Consider the following 5,487-nt stretch of genomic DNA (forward strand, 5'->3'; position numbering starts at 1 on the left):
ACTCACATATACTAGATTAAAACATATTTAGTTACTGATAAAGACACTAGTGAGACAGTCATTATCTTACTAACACATACATATACACACTCATTCACCCATACAGTCCGGCACATATGCTGTCTTCAAAACACATACAAACAGTGAGTCAGTCATTGATGCATCTATGTGCTAAGTAACACCCCCACCAAATCAAACAGACAATTATAAAGATACTAAAAAAAACATCTAATAACGCATATACACACACATGTAGCTACTCACCAACCCATGCAGCCACTTATACAGAAAGTGAAACACTGATACAAACATTTAAATATTTAAACAATACTCCCTAATATATGTATTCACTATGATACACTTAAAAAGCCAGTTAACCAATCAATTTTTTTTTAAAAAAACATCCATTAAGACACTTATTGAAACATTTATTCTTCCATCGACCTTTACATATACATATATAAAACATGTTTATTTTTCAGAAAGACACACATTCACTGGATGGTGTCATTAGTGATGTCATGAGTGATGTCACTGACCATGTCATGAGTGATGTAATATGTGATGTCATCAGCAGTGCATTACACACGCAAGTTATAGTGAGTCCAACTAACTATAACGTGGGAATTTCAATGGTTGTATGTCAGTAAAATTTCCAGGTAACTATAACTGGGGTGAAACCTATGGTTTTTTTCAGTGAATTTAATAGGTTTTTTTAAATGCTAATTCCTAACTATAACTGGTGTGAAACCTATGGTTTTTTCAGTGAATATATATATACATATATATATATATATATATGTATATGTATAAATATATTAATTGTTTACAAACAAAATATTGTGGTATTACTCCAACAATAAATAGTTCTTTTGAAAAAATAGAACATTTATTTAGAAACAAAAAACTAGGGGGCATATTACCAAGGGCATTATCGCCGCATTAGCGGGACTTTTTCCCGCTAATGCGGCTATAATTTTATTGCCCTATTACCAAGCTGTCGCTAACACCAGTTAGCAACAGCTTGTAGGTGATAGCGGGCATTTAGGGGCCCACTTTGCATGTCAGCGATAATTATCGCTAATGACATGCAAAGTGGGCTTGCCAAGATGTTAGCGACTGAAAACAGTCGGTAACATCTCTAACTCCTATTAACAACTTTTGGAAATATTCGCGCTAAGCGTGAATATCTCCAAAAGCTAACGCCTGCTAAAAGCAGTTCTTAGCCATGTTATCCAATGGAAGGTGGATAACATGGCTAAGAGCATTGTCACGATAATGCATGAATATCGCTGATTTTTCAGCGATATTCATGCATTTCGCAGGAGTTTTACCGCTTTTGAGATAAACCTTGATAATATCAAGGTATCTCAGGGGTAAAAATACTCGGTGCTCGGCGATATTTTTTTCCCGCTAACCAAGCAATAGCGATAATTATCGCTATTGCTTGGTAATATGCCCCTAGGTGGCATTTTTTTGCATTTAATGTATTCTTATGCTACATACCAAAATAAATTGACACTTAATGCTTCAAACTGTAAAGATTTGAAAAACCCTGATACACAGACAATAAAAATGTTTGCTCTGAAAAACACTGGAAATAGCAGCAGCGCTTTATGGGAAGGCATAGACATAAAGCCTGGCACCAACAAAGCAGGTTATGGCAGAATTTAAAAGCCCGGTAGGGGAAGTGCAACAGAGCAAAACACGTTATAGCTGGGGGAGACAAAACAGACAGGGGAGATCAAACAGTTAGCTTTGAGCTGTATTTCTAATCTTCCCTCTGACGTAGGGGGAGACTAAACAGATGGGCTTGAGCACGCTGGATGCGGCCGGATGCGCCCCCGGCCGGGCGGCGTTTAGTTAGACCCAGAGTCGGTGCGGAGCCAGGACGCCAACCTCAGCACTTGGCCGCCCGATGCTGGGGCTGGATGCTGGATGCAGGCCACACCCCCGGTGTTTAGCTGGACCCCGGTAAGGAAACTAAAGTCAAAGTCAAGAGGGAGCCGGAACCGTGAGCTCAACTGCAGCAGTTTGATTTCCTCCCGCTTCGCTTAAAGCAGCCGGGCGATCGAAATGATTGAAACGAAAGAAATAAGGAATGAAAGTGAGGAAATATAAATTTTATGGTCAAGAAATGTTCCCTAACGTGTACCCTACCGTCTCCATGTACGATCTTAAAGTGCATGTAACTTCCCTCCTGTGCCAGCTATGAAGACGCAAACACATTTGCGTCCAACGTTAACATGTCCTCTTTCAGACCCACCCTGAATGGGTTGAATATTCCGTTTCTAAGTATGCCTTGCCAACGTCTTTTTGTGGTGTACTTTACACGTTTTCCAGCCCAGGCGAAGTAGGCCCTGTTTCCTGTCATCAAGCCTCTTTCCAAAAAGCATCTCTGCCTCCTGAGACTGCAAGGTGGGATGCCCCCACCCGTGAACTCTGTCCTACTCCCTGCGCGGCTCACGGCGCTTAGCTCAGCCTGTTGTCTGCCAAGACTGTATCCAACCTTCGAATTATCTGTTCCGCTCCTCAAAGACACATTCCTGCCTACTAGTTTAAGTAAACATCTTTCCAGCTGCAGAGCAAAGGGCCCGGCCTCACTGTCTCCATGCAAGTAATTCATAGTCCATGTTACCATGGTAGGCCCATGCCCCCTCACTTTACCCACAGACACGTAGGCACATGTGCACGCACTCACAGTCAGTATAGAATAGCCTCTGTCCAAGAGACCTTTTCCTTCTAGATAATATGGTTCCCAAACATCAGATACCAGATATGATATAGGAACGAGTTGATCTGACATGCCAGACTTCTGTCTCTTTCCTCTAGTGTAAATGTCAAGTCCCCTGCACCCTCCAACTTTACGTCAAACACACGTCATGCAGCTGCGCGCGCATCCTAGCTACCTATTTCTGCTGACTCTGCACCATTCTGTCATAGAGCCACCCACTTCTGACACTTACATGTGACGTTTCTAGAACACACCTCTGTGCACGCCTTAGTTCACGCCTTCTGATTACGTATTGTTAACACGTGTGTATTCTTATCTTGTTTCTCTCAGCTTTTACGCCTTCTGCATTGACTTCTATTGTGTATATTAAGTATAAAAGTAACGTAATGTCAATAAAGTATGCTCTATCCCTTCCTGCACCCCAGTGGTGGCAGGAACCCGATATCCGGTACCTGAACCATTCCTTTTTAAGGAATAAAACCCCTAAGAACTCTAACACCACGGACTCTGCCTCTTTCTTTCCGATTGAGTTATTTTTGTTTAAGTACTTACCTGCATAGAAATTAAGACGGTAAATCAAATATTTACCACATTATTTTGGCGCCCGAACAGGGACCCCTCCCCCACCCCACGCGCCGGTTGGTGCGTTGCAGCCTTGGTCCCCTGCCACAGTCGTGACAGACACTACGCGTACCCGCAGGATTTCCTGTATCTCCCTCAGGCCTACGGAGGTGACGGAGACTGCGATCAGCACCCAGACGAGGCGGTGAGGAGTGCGGAGGATCCCGACCAGAGCCTCGCCGAAAGAAGCAAGGTCCGAGGTGTCAAGAGGCCCACCAGTTCCGAAGTATTCACGTATCGAGTTGAGTCGAGTCCAGTCCGGTCCAGTCCAGTCGAGTTTTCCGAGGCCTTCTGTTCCGTGCTTCCCGGTGAGTACCGTTGCTGGGGACGCATCTAGACGGGTGCATTATTATGTATCCGGTAAAGACGGGTTTGGGTACACAAACACGGTCTGCACTGTTTTAGACAGTGTATCTGTGCTGTTTAGCAGTACATCTAGTATTAAAGTTCTTGCACTGTTCTCGACAGTGTATCTGTGCTGTTTAGCAGTACATCTAGTACCAAGGGTAGTCATACGTGTTCAAAATGTTTCATGTGATTAATGTTGTGGTATGAGTGGACTGTTTTGTGTACATTACTGTGTTTTTGTGTAACTAGCTGTGTTCAGAAGTAAGTAACAAGTATCAAGTATCCAGTACTAAGTAACAAGATGCCGCTTTTCAATAAGTTAAGACAGATAGGAACTAGGAAAGGGATGCTAGAGGAAGAAATTCCTATCCCCCCTAGGGACACTCCTGGAAATTTTATGTACCATAAGCATGGCTTAGATGCCATACTGTACCTAGATTTATGGGCCGATTATACTAAGCACCAAGAAGAAAGACACAGGTGGCCCGTTACAGGAACTTGGGATGCCGAGTGAATCCTGAAAGTAGAAGAAGCGCTATGGAAAAAGAAAGCCAGACAATCTCAGAAAGACGCCATAGAATTTTGGCGTAAAGAATCGCATAAACGTGCCGAAAAAGCACTCCGAAGAGAAGACAGACATAGAGAAGAGTCGGATAAAGTCAGAGAAAACAAATTAGTTAATGAAGGGATCCGAGTAAAAGCAGAACAAGTAGACCGCATGCGAAACAATCTTGTAAATGGCATGTACTTAGTGACCGAGGGTTCGCCTGGAGCCACTTCAGAAATACCGAAAGATCTGCCGCCCCCATTGGTTCCAACTAAAGTAAATCACAGGACTACAAAGGACATATTTCTTGCTTCCTATCTAGATGACGTAGCTCCCGCTTACACCAATCCACCTGCCCAGGTACCGCCTGCTGACGGTGACGGAGGTGGCAACCCACTCCAAGACAATGTCCCGCCCTTACCACAACAAAGTTCACCCGCCCGAAATCCTGTTCCACCTGTTCCTCCACCACTTCCTACACCTAAGAAAAATACCCTGAATCCGTTTGGGCCAGACCCTGGGAAAACACCAGTTCAGTTACTTACACAGTCCCCACAGACAAGTCATGCTCAAGCCTCCGCCTCTGGAGGTGCGACAGGAGGTCACCAGACCCCGCCACAACCACATAGGTTAAACATAAGGGACATATTAAAGAACCGTACACCCCGAACTTCAAATTTCGACATGCTTAAAGAACCCCTTCCAGTTTGCAGATACGATCCAGTACCCGGTAAAGACGATAGGATGTTATTAGCGTCACTACGCTTACGAAAAGTTACAGATTACTTAATGTTGTTCCCAGGAATGACTGAACACCTAGATAGAATATACCATTTTATCCAGACTGGGGAAGATCCTGACAGTATTAAAGAGGCCCTGGCTTACCAGAAAGCTGACACTCAAGGTTGTATATTACGCTTTTTCATAAACTGTCTAATAAGAGAACGAGACAGGCCTGGGGTAGACCAGGACGAAATAGATGCCCTAAACAAATGGGGCCAGAACATAGCCGAGGGAAAACACGATAAACAGAGTTGTATAGCCAGTATGTACAAAAAGATCAGGAAAGAAGTAATAGAGATACACGAAAGAAAGAAACAAGAAAGGGAAGCAGATAGCACCCGGCTTGATTCCTCCGAGGAGGACGACCGAGAAGAATCCGAACAGCAACCTAAAGAAATGATAGCGTACGTGGGTAAGGGAAATTACCTTAGGAAGGGTATTCGCCCAGAAAGCA

Source organism: Lissotriton vulgaris, unplaced genomic scaffold (assembly GCF_964263255.1).
Source record: "Lissotriton vulgaris unplaced genomic scaffold, aLisVul1.2 SCAFFOLD_5120, whole genome shotgun sequence".
NCBI classification, from domain to species: domain Eukaryota; kingdom Metazoa; phylum Chordata; class Amphibia; order Caudata; family Salamandridae; genus Lissotriton; species Lissotriton vulgaris.